A 17,721-nucleotide genomic window follows, 5' to 3' on the forward strand; every position below is an offset into this window, starting at 1 on the left:
GGTGAAACCCCAACTCTACAAAAAATACAAAATAATAATAATAATAATAATAATAATAATAATAAGTAGCTGGGCATGATGATGCATGCCTGTAGTCCCAGCTACTCAGGGGGCTGAGTTGGGAGGATTGCTTGAGCCTGGGAGGCATAGCTTGCAGTGAGCTTAGATCATGTCACTGCACTCCAGCTTGGGCAACAGAGTGAGACCCTGTCTAAAATAAAATAAAAATAAAATAAAATAAAATAAAATAAAATAAAATAAACATAGGAATCTCTGTGAGCGTAAGCTTGTTCTACAAGCTCCCCAGTTGCTCCTGAAGCTGCAACTGCCCCCATGCCTCTATACAGTGACAGCTCAACGAATAGTGCCCAGCACAGGCAGACGATGGAGAATGGAGTAGGGGTGGCAGCCGATAGTTTTTGAGCATTACTAGATGCCAGGCCTTTTACATACTGTGTCTGTCTCCTGTGGCTATTGTAACGAATTATTCCAAACTTGGCAGCGTAAAACAATGCACATTTATTCTCTTATAGTTCTGGGGGGGTCAGAAGTCTGAAATTATTTTCATTAGGCCAAAATCAAAGTGTGGATGGAGCAACACCAACTGCAAAGGCTCTTCCTGAGCCGCGTGGCTTGCACTCCTTGGCTTGTGGTCCCTTCCTCCATCTTCAAATCCCGTTGCTTCAGTAGTCGTATTGCTTTTTTCCTTCTGCAGCCAATTGTCCCTTGGCCTCCCTCATATAAAGAGAGTCATAACTGAATGTAGAACCCACTCATATTACCCAAGATAAGGTTCCCATTTCAAGGTTCTCAGCCTTCTCACATCTGCAAAGTGCCTTCTCAAATATGAGATAATATTCACAGGTTCCAGGAATTAGGACCCAGATATCTTCAGAGTGATTTTCCAGCCCACCACATATACCTTGTTCTGTTTAATCCTCAAAACAATGCCGCATGGTGGTTAGTATGATTCCCATTATTCAGATGAGGGAACTGAGACTCAAAGAGGTTACAATGACTTTTTCCCAACCACACAGCTGGTGGATGAGTTAGGATTTAAACCCAAGGCCATTCAGTTCTAAGACCTGCCGTCTTTCCATTGCATGAGATTGTACCATGTTGACTTTTAGAGAAGCCCCACCAGTCTCAGTCTGTGAGTCTCTCGGGTGTCTGAGATGGTCACTGAAATGTTTCCATTCCTTGTAATGCCGTTCTCAGTTCCATTCCGAGATACAGGTGAGAAATCTTCAGCCTCAGCATTTGAGTGGTTTATTCAGAAAGCAAGTATAGACAGATAAGTTGATGTCAACTCCCTGCCAAATTCCTGGAACAGCTTGGGAAAACATAAAATGATTAGCAAACAGCTCTCCCACCCAGGCTGGAGTATAGGAATGCAGTGGTGCGAACATAGCTCACTGCAGCCTTGAACTCCTAGGCTCAAGCAATCCTCCTCCCTCTGCCTCCTGAGTAGCTGAAACCGTAAGCATGCATCATCATGCTCAGATAATTTTTAAATTTTTTGTTGTAGAGTCAGTCTTGCTATGTTGTTCAGTCTGGTCTCAAACTCCTGGGCTCAAGTGATCCCCATGCCTCAGCCTCCCAATGTGCTGGGATTACAGATGCACATCACCATACCCAGCCCAAGACCCAGCCCATTCTTCATATAAGAGCAACCATTTAATTAGAGGTCCTATTATGGTCTGACATTTTAAGTAAAAAAGATTACTTGGGGAAAACATCCAGGCATGGGCCTTGAAGACAGCCTGGAAAAGCCTTCTGCTTCTCCTTAGATAATCTCTTTGAAGCTGCTCTGATTCCGTACAGAATCAGGACACAAAGGAGGGGAGGAAATATTGTGATCACGACTGTAAAAGCAATCAGAAGTATGTAGTCATTGGAAGGTCTACAAGTTAGGACTAGGGAAAATGCTGTATAATTATCAGCAAGATGGCAAGAAATAAACAAGGGAGATTTCATAGGACAGAAGCACAATATCAGAAAAGGATATATAGGCTTTGCTGCAGGAAAAAGTAAAAATAGAATATTGGAAACTTCCATCACATAGATATAAGTTATTTCTAATATTTGGATGGTAATAAAATACAGTGTCCTCAAAAAGTAGACACAGCAAACTTTTCTGATCAAAGGGTAGGAAAGGATTAAAAAAAAAGACGGTCTATTTTAACCTTTAAACAGTAGATAGTCTTCATTTAATGTTCTGTCATTTCTAAAGAGGCTGTCTGGAGCCAGGAATGGTGGTGCGAACACCTACGGTCCTAGCTACTCAGGAGGCTGAGACAGGAGGATTGTTTGACATCAGAAGTTCAAGGCTGTACTGTTCTATGATCTCGCCTGTGAATAGCCACTGCAGTCCAGCCTGGACAACATAGCAAGACCCCGTCTCTGAAAGAAAATGTGTTATACTTTCAATCTCTCCATAACAACGTAGGTTTTGAAATCCTAGCCAAACGCTTACTTATTTAACACATATTTGATATATCAAAGAATTAGGATAGTTCTCTGAAGCTGATTGCAATGGAATTTATCCTGGCGTTCTAACTTTCTGTCTTTAGATGGGATGAGATTTGCTGATCAACTACTCTACACTTACTCTTATCAGCAGCCCTGGGTTAGCTTTATGTGGACCCAGACTCAGTCCAAAATCCTTAAGTCTTCCCATCCTTCTGATCTTTCACTTTTTTTCAGGTTCTGCCTTACCTGGAAGAACCATGAAGATCAAATGGACGGTCCTTGTGCATGAAGCTCAGCAGGAAAAAGCTCAGGTATGAGGCAGGGGAAATGCAGCCAACAAAGCACTAGGAAGAACAGAATAAAAGTCGCTTTGCACCTTTTGTATCAAAAGGAAGCAGGTCTAGGGTGGATGGAAGACACTCATCAAAACTGTGAAAGCCAACTCTTTATTACTTGATCTTTGCTTTTGTGTGTCATTTTGCCCCTCAAACTGAACTCATGAAAGAGCCTAACAGAACGCCCATTCAGGGCCCATTGTACCTTTCCTTACACTGTTAGAATCTGCAGAAATGAAATTTAGCCCAACCTCAAACTAATGGAAAAATAAGTTCCAGATCAGAGAGAGCTCTCAGTTTGAAAAATCATTATAGTCTTCCATTTTTAGCAATATGGCAGACTTAGGAATCATAATGAGACTTTTGATTTAAAAAAAAATCTATAATTGTCTAAATATTTTTTAAACAACAAATTATTAAATATATAGCTGGCCTGGCAAAAGGTAAGAGAAATCCTTAAAGACCACAAATACTGGAACATATGAGTTCAGAAAGGTAAGCAACGACATGGAAACAGTGTTGCTTAAGGAGTATCTGCCAGTGTCTGGGGACTGGAGGTTCCATTTACACGGTTTAGTTCAGGAGCAAAGGAGCCAAAATGTCGTGCCCACACTAGTTTGATTTTTCTTTACCGTTTGTATTCTCTCTTTCATTAATTTCTCAGGTGTTAATGAAGGTGGGAAGTCTGACTGTAGACCTTTTTATATTACATAAGGCTGGGACCCTGAAAGACACACACTGAGTAACATGAAAAAAAAAAAAATCCTGCCTTTCTTAAGGAGTTAGTAAGGAAACTTATCTACCTTGATTTTGCCTCTGAGTGAAGGGGAGAAAAACATGTTTAAGAATTTGTATTTTACCATCACACAAGTTTAGGGACAGAATTTCCACTCTCCAAGAGTTCTGGAAACACCAAACTGATAACGTAATTTAAAGACATCCTGTACTATGTGTGGTGGTTCACGCCTGTAATCCCAGCACTTTGGGAGGCTGAGGCAGGAGAAACACTTGAGCCCAGGAGTTCAAGATCAGCTGGGGCAATCCCATCTCTATAAAAAAAAAAATTTAATTAGCTAGGTGTCGTGGCGTGCAGCTCTAGTCCCAGCTACTCAGGAGGCTGAGGCAGGAGGATGGCTTGAGCCCAGGAATCCATGGTTGCAGTACGCTATGATTGTGCCACTGCATTCCAGCCTGGATGACAGAGGAAGACCCTGTCTTTAAAACAACAAGAAGAAAATAAAAACAAAAAAAGATATTCTGGATTGCTAATATATCCAGTACCTGCAAAAGCAACTGTACAATCTTCTCTTGAGGAATGCACCTCAAGTTAAAAAATTATTACAGATTTGTTCCACAGAACAGAATTTCACAACAGCAAGCTATAAGACACAAGAGGAAGCCATCATTTGAGAGAGACTTGGGAGGAAGAAGAAAGAGTAGAAATGCATTCAAAAACACCGAGGATATTGGAATAGAAATTAAAATAAAAATTTAAATATGTCTAAAGAAATAAAAAGGACTGTTAGACCTTGGAAGAAATACGAATTTTGCAAGCTTTACAGACAATAACTACCACCTGCCATGATCTCTACTTCACTAATAGCACCCAAACAGAAAACTATAGAGTACCTGATAACCTGACAACAAAGACACTCTAAGATCTGGCTTCAAAATCATGCTTCGACAACTGCTAACCTAAATGACAGACAGAGAGAAGCTCTCTAATAGAAAATGATATTTATCTGGGAATGGGTACTGCAATGGGAATATGTGTGTCATAATAAACTATGTGCATATGCAGGAGGTAAAAGAAGACAAAGGTTTTTTGAAGAAAAATGACGAGGGCTGTATAATTGTTTTAAGATAATTATGTTTGGCTAGAAAGAGCAATAATAAGGGCGGTGCCAGCCTGAGGTCAGATAGGCAGCTGCTGGGCAGATGTCCTTGCAGAAGTGTGTGTATATATATATATATTTTTTTTTTTTTTTGAGATGGAGTCTCGCTCTGTCGCCCAGGCTGGAGTGCAGTGGCGCGATCTCGGCTCACTGCAAGCTCCGCCTCCCGGGTTTACGTCATTCTCCTGCCTCAGCCTCCGGAGTAGCTGGGACAACAGGCGCCCGCCATCACGCCCGGCTAGTTGTTTATATTTTTAGTAAAGACAGGGTTTCACTGTGTGAGCCGAGATGGGATGGTCTCTATCTCCTGACCTCGTGATCCGCCCGTCTCGGCCTCCCAAAGTGCTGGGATTACAGGCGTGAGCCACCGCGCCCGGTGCGCAGAAGTATATTTTTATGCAAGGTAGTGATTTTTGCAGACTTGTGGATAATTGCTGTTATCAGGTATTTGTACTTGGGAATCCTCCCTTCATGCCTTTCCCTGGGTCTATTGTTTAGGTTTTTAACATAAGCAACTCCATTTCGATTCTGACAACTTTCACACAGTGTAACATTTTAGAATCATTTTGACAAACAACCTAATTCTGCATTAAAAATCCTTCCCCCAAGATCCTCAGACAATCTGGTATTTGATTGTTTACTATGCATATCATAAAATTTTGACAAGGCTCATGGATCAGTCCATTCTCACACTGCTAGAAAGAAATTCCTGAGACTGCATAATTTATAAAGAAAAGATTGGCTTCATTGGCTCATGGTTCCAGGCTGTACCGGAAGCATAGTGGCCTCTGCTTCTGGGAAGGCCTCAGGAAGCGTTTAATCATGGCGGAAGGCAAAGGGGGAGCAAGGCATCTCACGTGGCCAGAGCAGGAAGAAGAGAGTAAGTGGGGAGGCGATGCGCACTTTTAAACAACTAGATCTCACCAAAACTCACTATCACAAGAACAGCACCGAGGGAATGGCGCTAACCCATTCATGAGAACTCCACCCCCAAGAGCCAATCGCCTCCCACCCGGCCCCACCTGCAGCACTGGGGATTACAATTCGACATGAGATTTGGTAGGGACACAGAGCCAAACCATAGTAGCTCAACTCCGTTGACTTTTCGTCTTTTACGTTTTTGGAAGTCCAACACTCAGAGCTTGTTTTTCACCTCCTGACCAGAGGGCACTGTGGCAGAATTCCAAAATGTCTTTGTGCCTTTAAACTTTCTCACCTGAGAGTCATTGACTAGCGGTCCGTGTTGTTCTAATGCTCGGGAGCCACTGAGCTCTGGCTGGTGGTGAAGATACAAGGCTGAAAGGTCGTTGAATCTGAGTGGTGAGTACATAAGTGTTTTCCATAAACTGAGTGGCTTAAACAACATTTTTTTTTTTTTTTTTTTTTTTTTTTTTGAGACTGAGTCTCGCTCTGTTGTTCAGGCTGGAGTGCAATGGTGCCATCTCGGCTCACTGCAAACTCTGCCTCCCAGGTTCAAGTGATTCTCCTGCCTCAGCCTCCCAGGTAGCTGGGATTACAGGCACCTGCCACCATGCCCAGCTGATTTTTGTATTTTTAGTAGAGATGGGGTTTCGTCATCTTGGCCAGGCTGGTCTCAAACTCCTGACCTCAGGTGGTCCATTCACCTCGGCCTCCCAAAGTGCTGGGATTACAGGCGAGAGTCACTGCACCTGGCCCAACAGAAATGTATTGTCTGACAGTTTTGGGAGCTGAAAATCTAAGATCAAGGCGTCAGCAGGATTGGCTCCTTCTAAGGGCCAAGAACCTGTTGCATGCCTCTCCCCTGGCTTCTGGTGGTTTGTCAGCAATCTTTGGTATTCCTTGCTTTGTAGATACATCTCCAAAATCTCCACTTTCATCTTCACATGGTGTTCTTCCAGTGTTCATGTCTGTCTCTGTGTCCAAGTTTCTTCCATTTTAAATGACAGCAGTCATATTGGATAGGGCCCACCCTACTACTTCATCTTAACTTAATCATATGCCCCCTACCCCCAAAAAACCCTTTGTTCACAGACAGTAGGGGCTAGGAATTCAATATTTTGGAGGAGAAACACAATTCAACTCACAACTCACAATTATTATATCATTATCTCTACTTCTGCACACATTTGAGATTTTCCTGAGTGAGTTTCAAAAAATCTGCTATAGCTCTAGAATACTCCATCAAACAATAGCAAAGTGTATGTTCTTTTCAAGTGAACATGGAATGTTCTCTAGGGTAGGCTTTATGCTAGGTCATAAAACAAACCTCAGTAAATTTAAAAGGATTGAAATGATACAAAATATGTTCTCCAACCACACTGGAATTAAATTAGAAATCAATACCATAAAGTACTTTGGGAAACTCACAAATATGTGGAAATTGAACAACATACTCCTAAATAGCCAGTAGATCAAAAGAAAAATAAAACTGAAAATTATAAAATACTTTGAGCTGAATTAAAATTGAAACCACAACATTCCAAAACTTATGGAATTCAGCTAGAGAGCCTAGGAAAAATTATAGCAGTAAATGCCTATATTAAAAAAGAAAAAAATCCTCAAAACAATTACTTCCACCTTAAGACACTTGAGAGAGAAGAGCAAACTAAACCTAATGCAAAAAAGAAAGGAAATAGTAAATATTAGAATGGAAATTAATGAAATAGAGAATACAAAATGGTAAAGAAAAATCAATGAAACCAAAAGCTGGTTCTTTGGAAAGATCAACAAAAATGACAGAATTCAATGAAGACATAAGAAAGAAGACTTAAATTATTAGAATTATAGAATCAATATCAATTTTTCACAAACTCTTCCAAAAAACAGGAGAGAAGGGATAATTCTCAACTCATTCTATGATGCCAGTATTACCCTGATTCCGAAACCAAAGACATCACAAAAAAAAGAAAACTACAGATCACTATCTCTTATTACTATGGATACAAAAATCCTCCACAAAATACAAGCAAATCAAATCCAGTGACATATAAAAAGAATCACACACCATGACCAAGTGAGATTTATCCCAGGAAGGCAAGGTTAGTTTAACACCTGGAAATTAATTATTGTATTACACCCTATCAATAGAATAAAAACCAAAAGCCACACGCTCATATTAATTGATGCAGAAAAAGCACTTGACAAAATCCAACACTCTTTTTTGATTAAAAACCACAATAAGTTACCTCTTAGCACCTACCATGATGGCTATAATCATAAAGATAATAAGCTTTGGTGAGGATGTGGATAAATTAGAACCTTCCTACATTTCTGGTGAGAATGTAAAAATGACGCAGTCACTTCGGAAAACAGTGTGGCAGTTTCTCAGAAAAGCTAAACATAGAGTAACCATTTGACCAGCAATTCCACTGCTAGGTATACAACCAAGAGAAATAAAAACGTATGTCCATGTGAAAACTTATACATGAATATTTATAGCAGTATTATTCATGAAACAAAAGATGGAAACCCAAATATTTATGAACTGTGGATGGATAAACAAAATGTGATATATCCATAAAATGATATATTATTTGGCCACACAAAGAAAAGAAGTCCTGATACATGCTACAACATGGATGAAACTTGAAAACATCATGGGGGGTAAACAGTCACAAAAGACCACATATGACATGATCCATTTATATGAAATGTCCAGAATAAGCAAAATATAGGGACAGAAAATAGATTGGTAGTTGCTTAGAGCCAAGAGTATGGGGGAATTGGGGAGTGATGGCTAAAGCATATTGGAGTCTCTTTTTGAGGTAATGAAAATGTTTACAGTGGATTATGGTGATGGTTGCACAGCTCTGTGAATATACTAAAAACCACTGAATTGTACATTTTGCATTGATGAATTATACAGTATGTAAACTACATCTCAGTAAAACAGCCACAAAAAGAAGAGTGAGGAGGAGTAAAGCAGGATAAGGAAGGTTAGAAGGCCATACTGACTTACTGACTTTTCTCCTGGTGTGAAGCCCAGTAGGCTGTGCATCCCTTGCACCCTCTTAAGTCAGCACCTGACTCTTTTGCAAGACAAACAGTCCTGCAGGACACCAGCTGGCTGCCAGATGGTTACAAGATCCTGATAACTAGTACAGCCCGGGAAAGAGACTTATTCATAATGTAGCTTCCCCAGTACCAGCCAATCAGCATCCAAAACCCAAGAAGCTATTAGCTGCAAATTCCTGCCTTGGGGCGGGGGTGCTGAGGATTTCTCCAGGGTTCCACCTGCGCAGCTAGGCTCAAGGTTTAGCTCATAGTGACGTTTTCTTCATTTTAATAGTAAAAAAACACACCCCTAGGCGGAGATTTTATATGCTAATGATACATGCATTGGGTGTTAGAGCATGCGGATGCTGAGCGCATGCGTCAACCGCAGGTCTGTCTTTGCATGCTTGACCTCACCGCTATTTTATGAATATATACGAACAGTTCCCATAAAAGGAATTCCTCTTAAGTCACTCGTTGCTGTCTCTCCCTTTGAGCAGCCCACTCAGCCTCTCAGAGGGTACTTTTGCTTTACAATAAGTTTCTTTACCTACTCTTATTTTGGAGTCGCTCTCAAATTCTTTCGTGTGGCGAGGTCAAGAACCTAAACCTACGTACCCACCACGGGAGGAGGAGGCGGCCGTCGTGGTAGCAAACAGCAGAAGCAGCTACTAAAGGCAGACATACACAGAACCGCTGGGTGAATACCTACCCTGTACTAAGCTGTGTTTCGGAGAGTATGGTCTAAACCAGCACTGCCCAGTAGATATTTCCATGATGTCAATATGGTCACCACTAGCTATACGTGGACCTTGAACACCTGAAATGTATCTAGAGAAACTGAGGAACTCAATTTTCAAATCTCTTTTATGCATTTGCATTATGGGTTTTTCTGGTTCTAAGGAAACAAATTTTCACCAAAGAAATTCCTGGTTTTTACATGTTCATGCATTATGAGAAAGATTCTTAAGCTAACAAGAACTAGTGCACTACTAGTTAACCCAGACTTGCCGTGGCTTTCACAGGAAGAACTCGATATGATGAAAATTAGACATTTTCAAGAGGCTCTTGAATCTGAGGATGTAAAAATGCCCAATGTCCAGTGGTTGCCTGAGTCAGATCAGGAACCACTGTTCCACCTGCATCGATTCCCATGCCCCTTTTCCACGCCGCTCGAAGGAAATTCCCCCCACCCACGCCTGCAATCAGGACCGGAAGTCAGACTCTGACCCGACAACGCCCTTTCTCAAATAACTCTTAGGGAGGTAGGTCTCTGTTGTCAAATCTCACTTCCCCACCTTTAGGAAGAGAACAAGTTGCAACATACAAATGCTGGTTATAAGCAAGTTGACAACTATTTTTAAACTAATTAAGAGCCCTTCAATTTCAAAAATAAAAAAGGTTTGTATTAATTTGTGAAACCTTTAACACCAGCCAATCTATGCGATACCAGATGTGTGAACTAATTACATCCCTTGCACAGCTAACAAAATGGTGCAGAAATGCAAATGGGAATAGCTGGGATAGCCTGTCTCCTGAGGGAATTAGCAAATACAGTTGGAAAGTCTTTCAAATTCAATACAGCTCCTATTTCGATGGTTTCTAGAAGTTACAAAGAACATTAATGAATAAGATAAAGAATCTCAGACTCCCCAAAGTGCAAAAAAGTTTAAGAAATTATGCCAAAACACAAAATGCTTTAGACATGCGGCCCTTTAGGAAAACCTTTCCAGCCGACAGAAATAAAGTGAAATTTGCCTAAATGCACCTAGCTGAAAAGCTACATATTGTAATGACATGTACGGGTATTTTAAACAGTTTAAAGAAATCTGCCTTCTGGAAACTGAAACATCCAATAGTTTCCTTCTTGGAAAAGGAGATTTTCAAATAACAGATATTTTCAAATTAATTTAGTTATTAAGACATTCATCAAAAGTATGTATCTTTCAAAACAATGTGAATATACTTAACATCTGTAACTGTAAACTTCATAATGGTTAAGATGATAAGAATAAAGGTATATATTACCCTAATTAGCATAAAATTTAAAACATTTAAGCTATGTATAAACAATTAAGTCATTAATAACACTGTGAAAAGTGTTCCTGTTTTCTAATATTAAATTACATCTCTCTCTAAAAAGCTTTTGGATCAGAAAAAGAAAAAATGCAAATGTTAGTTTAATAACCTGGAGTTCCTACTGTTGAATTACAAGGGAAGAAAGAAATGTAAATAATCATTAAGCCATCAATTAGTAGTCAGATGGTGGCTTTTACAAAACACACTTCTGTGTTAAAAGTTTAGGTAAAACGTAAAGGATTTCAATATTACTTACTAAAAATAAATACAGAAGAATTATATAAAAATCCATCATGCATACTTAATAAATTATAGACTTTGGCAAAATAGATAGCTATATATTTTCTCTTTGATTTTATCACAGTGTGAAATATAATATAAATATAACTCTCTATTCATAATTTTGGAATTATCATCTTATCTCAAGCTTGACTAAAGAGAATATCCTAAGTTCCTTCTACTTGTCAGGTAGGTTATCAGTGCTAGCACCATGTATTTAAGATTAGAAATGTAAACCTATGTATTTATTTAATGAGAGCTGTAACAACTGATGTCTTTATATAAAACACCGCTAATTAGGTGAGCCTATAGCATCGCTTCACCTTTACTGTGTGGGTTTTAAAGAGTTTTATTTCTAATAATAACAGTGATTATATTTTCTTTAATGTCAAATTAAAATACATTTTCTAAGATGCCTAACTGACTTGAGACCGTTAGCTAATTATCAGCTGAAGTAATTGGGGAATAGTCTTTATGTATCTGGAAATTTTCCAAGGAAAATATTTTAAATTATAAACAAAGAGAAAGAAAGTACATGCTCATGGTTTTGACTTATGTCTTTTTGCCCATAGAAGTATATATATTTTTTATAACACTCAAGTGAAGATAGTACAAATAGATTTAATATGCTTGATAAGATTAGTTCTGTTTATAAAATTCAAATATCAAAGAATCGAGTAGTGTTGTCATTTTAACATTGCTTGGTGTGACATATGCCTACATGCACAGGTTTAAATGCGCTTAAATGCATCTCTTCCCCTTAGCAGAGTCTGGGATGAAGACTTGCATTAAGGACTTTTTTTGAGATGTGGTCCTAGGGAGCAGGTGTGAGGGGTAGGAGGAGTGACTCAGAGGAAGGTAGAAAGCCAGCCCATGGAAGGGGGTCATCGAGGCAGCCACAGCCAGTGCAGTTGCTGCTCAAACTTTCATGACCTTTGGAAGAGATTCCTGAAATGCATTGCAGATGGCAGGGGAGGCATTTTCCAATCCACGTCACCCCAGTAGCTCAGGGGTAACCACAGTGGCCATCCTGGGCAAGGCATCAAGCAGTCCAAGGGTGCAGGATGTGGGGATAGCCCATCGGAGCCTGCTGGGAGGGGTGGCCACTGAAGAGGCTCAGGCCTTGCACTGGCATTAGCTAGCAGTGTATGGTGGTGCCACCAGGACCCTGACACAGGTGTGTGGTATGAATGAAGGGAAAGTACTGGGCACAGCCATGCCCACTGTGTCTGGGCCAGCATCTTACATGATTCTCCTCCGTGAGGCACAATTAGTAATTTTTTAGGGCAATTTTGGGCTTACAGAAGAATTGATTGGAAAGTATAGAATTCCCACATATCTCTCCCTGCCCAGGCTCCCTCACATTTCCCTATTATTTACATCTTGTATTAGTGTGGTATGTTTGTTAAAACTGACAAACCAATCCTGATACGATCTAGTGTTCTATACAAATGATGATACTTAACAATAATATATTGTTTCAAATAGCTGGAAGGAAAATATTGCACATTCCCAATGCAAAGAAGTGATTAAATGTTTCAGATGATGGATGCACTAATTACCCTGATCTGATCACTACACATTATATTTATGGGAACATCACTACATACTCCATACATTATTTGTCATATTTGTATAATTATTATTTATCAATTGAAAAGATAGAATTAAATTGCATTTCAAAAAGATTTTCACCAACACAAGAAAAAAATTTACAAATTTAAAATTTACAAATTTAAAATTTAAAAAGTTACCATTGAATAAAATAAAAATACCAAAAGAAATACAACATTATTATTAACTAAAGGCTGTAGTTTATGTTAGGCTTCTCTCTTTGAGTTGTACATTTGGTGGGTTTTGACAAATATGTCATGACATGTGTCCATTATTATTGTAACATAGGAAATAGTTTCACTGCCCTAAAAGTTCCCTTCTTCTAGTTTTTAGTTTACTTTCTGCTGCTGTTTCCAAGATCTAGCCCCAAACTCACAACCTGACAGAGTTTTTGAATCTCCACCGTCTTTGATTTTGCTAAAACAGCCCCTTGGTGGTGCCTAGACCAATGCACCTGCCCATTGCTGGGGAGACATGCACATGCTAGAAAGATAAGAATCAGGTTGGGCGCAGTGGCTCATGCCTATAATTCCAGTACTTTGGGAGGCCAAGGTGGGCAGATCACATGAGGCCAAGAGTTTGAGACCAGCCTGGCCAACATGGCAACACCCAGTCTCTACTAAAAATACAATAATTAGCAGGGCATGGTGGTGCACATCTGCAATCCCAGCACATTGGGAGTCCAAGGAGGGCAAATCGCATGAGGCCAAGAGTTCAAGACCAGCCTGGTCAACATGGCGACACCCTGTCTCTACCAAAAATACAAAAATTAGCTGGGTGTGGTGGTATGTGTCTGTAATCCCAGCTATTCAGGAGGCTGAGGCACAAGAAATGTTTGAACCAGGAGGCAGAGCTTGCAGTGAGCTGAGATGGCACCACTGCACTCCAGCCTGGGTGACACAGTGAGACTCTGTCTCAAAAAAAAAAAAAAAAAAAAAAAAAAAGGCAAGAATCAGCACCTGGGTACAAAAACACTGGAGAGAAATTTTATTACATCTTTATTTATATAACTAACTGTGTCACCTGCAAGCAGCATAACCCTAGAACATTTGTAAAGGTGTGGCAAAGGCATCAATGAGCATGCTGGGTCCAGATGAATTGGATTTCAGACACTTAAGGAATATGTACTCCTGTGTTTCCAGAGTGTGAGGCCCTCTTTTGTTGCAAAGTGAAGGGGTGGCCTGCCCCTCCACACCTGTGGGCGTTTCTCGTTAGGTGGAACGAGAGACTTGAGAAAAGAAATGAGACACGGAGACAAAGTATAGAGAAAGAAAAAGTGGGCCCAGGGGACCGGCGCTCAGCTTACAGAGGACCCACGCCGGCACCGGTCTCTGAGTTCCCTTAGTATTTATTGATAATTATCTTTACCATCTTAAAGATAAGGGAGTGGCAGGACAATAGGATCATTTTAGGGAGAAAATTAGCAGTAAGACATATGGACAAATATCTCTGTGACATGAATAAGTTCAAAGTAAAATGCTGTGCCTTGATATGCATATGTAAACATCTCCACAAACCTCTGAGCAGCATTGCGCCAGCAAGTCCCGCCAGCGAGTCCCACCTTATGCCGTAAGGTGGTTTTCTCCTATCTCAGTAAACAGAGCATACAATCGGGTTTTACACCGAGATGTTCCATTGCCCAGGACGGGCAGGATTTTTAACCAGCAAGCTGCCTTCAGGTACTTGTTTAACAAAGACACATCCTGCACAGCCCAAAATCCATTAAACCTTGAGTCACCACAGCACATGTCTCTTGCAAGGACAAGGTTGGGGGTAGGGTTACAGATTAACAGCATCTCAAATACAGAACAAAATGGAGTCTCTTATGTCTACTTCTTTCTATATAGACACAGTAACAGGCTGATCTCTCTTTCTTTTCCCCACAGCAAAGTACCTCTTTATCTTCCTGCAAAGAAAGTCATACAGCTTGTCATTGGTTCCCACCTAAAGAATACCTTCAACCCATGCCAAGCTCTTGTGGCTATCAGGTGGGCTACTGAGTCACTTAAAAATGTTACTATCCATATCTGTGTCTGCATTTCCCAAACCTGGAAAATGCAAAACAGAGGGACAGAACTGTCAAAAACCAAACTGGCTAATCTAGTGGGTGGAATTGGAATGTCTTGGTCCTCTCATTCATCTTTTATACTCATCAAAATTCATTCCCCTGCACAAGAAAAACACTGAATCCTTATGAAACAGCTCCTGGCAGGCCTGTGCATCTCAACGCCATATTCCCATGAAAGGACTCCTCTTGGGGTGACCATACGTCCTAGTTTTCTCAGGGCAGTCCTGTTTTTCTTTTCTTTTCTTTTCTTTTTTAAGGCTTGTTTTATTTTAATGGCTGATCTATGTAATCACGGTGGTTAGGATGTACAAAGGGGAAGCTTTTTTTCTTGGTCTCTTCCTCCTTGGACAAAGTCTTGATGATCTCCTTCTTCTTGGCCTAGAGGCACTCTTCACCGAGCTTGCGTGCTTCCTTGGTCTTAAAGCTGCGGGCCTCAGCCTGGTCAGCCAGGAGCTTCTTGTGGGCCTTGCCTGCCTTCAGCTTGTGATTGTGTTCCGTGAGAATCTGCTTGTTTGTGAACACATTCCCCTGCACCTTCAGGTACAGGCTGTAATACGTGTGATGATCAATCTTCTTCGATTCACAGTATCTTCCAAGCAACTGGTGCAGAATCCTCATTCTCCTCATCCAAGTGATCTTCTCTGGCATTTGGGCATTGGCTGTACCCTTGAGCTAACCTGTACCTGTGTGCCTGCCCTTCTGGCAGGCTAAGGTGCTTTTCTGGCATCCAGCCGAGAATAGACAGTCACAGGCTTGTGGATGATCAGCCCAACTTTGATCAGCTTCCGGATCTGCTGATAGGAGTTGGCGTTGATGATTTCGCTGGTCTCACTGGGGTCAAGCCAGACCTTCTTGCTACCGTGGAGGGCACTCGTGGTGAGCCTCTTCTGAAGCCTGAATATCCTCATGGCTTTGGCCACAGCAGTGACAAAGGTCAGTGCTGGTTTACGTTTGTAGTCCCAGTGTACCTGTTCATACTCACCCTCTCCTGCTTCCCTCACTCTCTAAAGTATTCCAATTGGCTGATAAATTATATGGTCACTCTAAGTTGTCACATTCTGATATTTCTACTTTTGTAAAAAAAAATCCAGACTGCATTGTCCAGTGTTTTCATCAGCAAGTCATCACTTGCTTGTACCTGACTCCACTGAAGGCTGGAGCCATGAAGGACAAACCCATGATGAGGAAAACAGCATTTAAATCCCAGTGAAAGGACTCTTGTTTTGTGTCCTCCTCATCAGCCACTGCAGCGATTCCACTGTAGAACCTGAGGTGCCCCAATTTATACAAAATAATTTGTATTTGGGGATCCAAATTAATTTTGTATCCCAAAAGGAACACCTTTGAAGGGTACCACCTACAGGGTTTTTTGTTTGTTTGCTTTTTCTTTTTGTTTTTTGTTTGGAGTCAGGTTTTCTCTCTGTCACCCAGGCTGGAGTGCAATAGTGAGACCATACTCACTACCACCTCCAATTCCTAGGCTCATGTGACCCTCCAGCCTCAGCTTCCTGAGTAGCTCAAACTACAGGCATCCACAGCTACGCCCAGTTAGTTTTTAATTTTTTTGTGGGAATGGAGTCTTGCTAAGGTGCTCAGGCTGGTCTCAAACTCCTGGCCTCAAGTGATCCTCCTGCCTTGGCCTCCCAAGTTGCTGGGACTACAGGCATGAGCCCCCACTCCCAGCTTTTAGGTTCTTTAAAAACAACGTTTTTCAAGATGATTTCAGTCACGATGCAAGCATACGATTTACCAAGATCATCCGGAACAGAACTGTTTTAGGTTATAATCAATCTAGCACAAGAGATACACGAGTTGTTATTCATTTAGGGCTGTTTCTATTCTAAATATTCTATCTGTTTCTACTATCATGACACTCCATCATTTATATTCACTCCTACTTCTGATCATATATGTGTTGCCTCAAATTGGGATGCCCATCTACAGATAAGCATTTATAAAAAGTGGGCATTAAGTTTCCATGCTACATTTTGTACATGATATTGGGACCCTGATAAAGTACATTTCACTGGCAATTCCAGCAAAGACTATGGATGTATATTTTTAAGGGATGACTCTTCAAGTTTTCTACAGGACACAGTACAAGCCTTTGTGTATAACTACAAAATCAAACAGTTATATTTTACCTTTTACGACATTGGCCTTGACAGTCATACAACTAGAGACTATTAAGGTTAAGAATTCTGCATGTGTCCTGCAGCTAATAAAAGGCAGAACCAGAATTTGATTCAGTTCTGTCTGGCTCCCAAATCTACCATCTATGGGCTAAACATTCCTTCTATTAGTTTTTATAGAATATGATTTTTAATTTTTAATTGACAAATAAAAGTTGTACATATTCATGGGGTACATAGTGATGCTTCTATACATGTAATGTGTAGTGATCAGGTCAGGGTAATTAGCATATCCGTCATCTCAAACGTTTATCATTTATTTGTATTGGGAATGTTCAATATCCTCCTTTGAGCTATTTGAAACTATGTATTGTTGAGGATGTAATTTGGAATGCCTTTGCCATCCTGGTCCCTATGGTCAAGAGGTACTTGAATAACCTCTGCCTGCTTCAGTGCAAAGTGCAGGACTGACAGGGCTGCCCCATGGGGTGTCTCAGGCAGAGCACACCAGCCCCCTGTCCAGCCACCCCATGCAGCCTGAGATCACGGGGTGTTTCTGCAGGCCCATCGATCCCCCTGTGAGCTTCACACCATTTTGTAGCTTCCAAGTGTTTGCTAGTTGTGCAGCTGCTGTGAAGCAGTTTCTTCCTCGTCCTGTACTCACTTGGGCTTTTGCCCCAAGGGCAGCCTTAGCACCCCTGCTAAGCTTCATCTTAGTCATTTAGCCCAGCATATTGACTCTCGAGATCTTGTGGGAGCTTCATTCCATCATCAGTCACCCTCAATTCTACCACCTCTGTCAATTTCACCAACACAGATATTGTATGGCGTTATCCATTCATTCATTGTTGGACTCCTCTTTCCTGGACTCT

The 17,721-nt window shown here is 40.8% G+C and overlaps 1 pseudogene; it reads right to left on the reverse strand.

The window, feature by feature from the left end:
• Nucleotides 1-14,981: 14,981 nt before the first annotated feature.
• Nucleotides 14,982-15,625, reverse strand: LOC112629815 (annotated as a pseudogene).
• Nucleotides 15,626-17,721: the final 2,096 nt, after the last annotated feature.

This window comes from Theropithecus gelada, chromosome 8, assembly GCF_003255815.1.
Source record: "Theropithecus gelada isolate Dixy chromosome 8, Tgel_1.0, whole genome shotgun sequence".
NCBI classification, from domain to species: domain Eukaryota; kingdom Metazoa; phylum Chordata; class Mammalia; order Primates; family Cercopithecidae; genus Theropithecus; species Theropithecus gelada.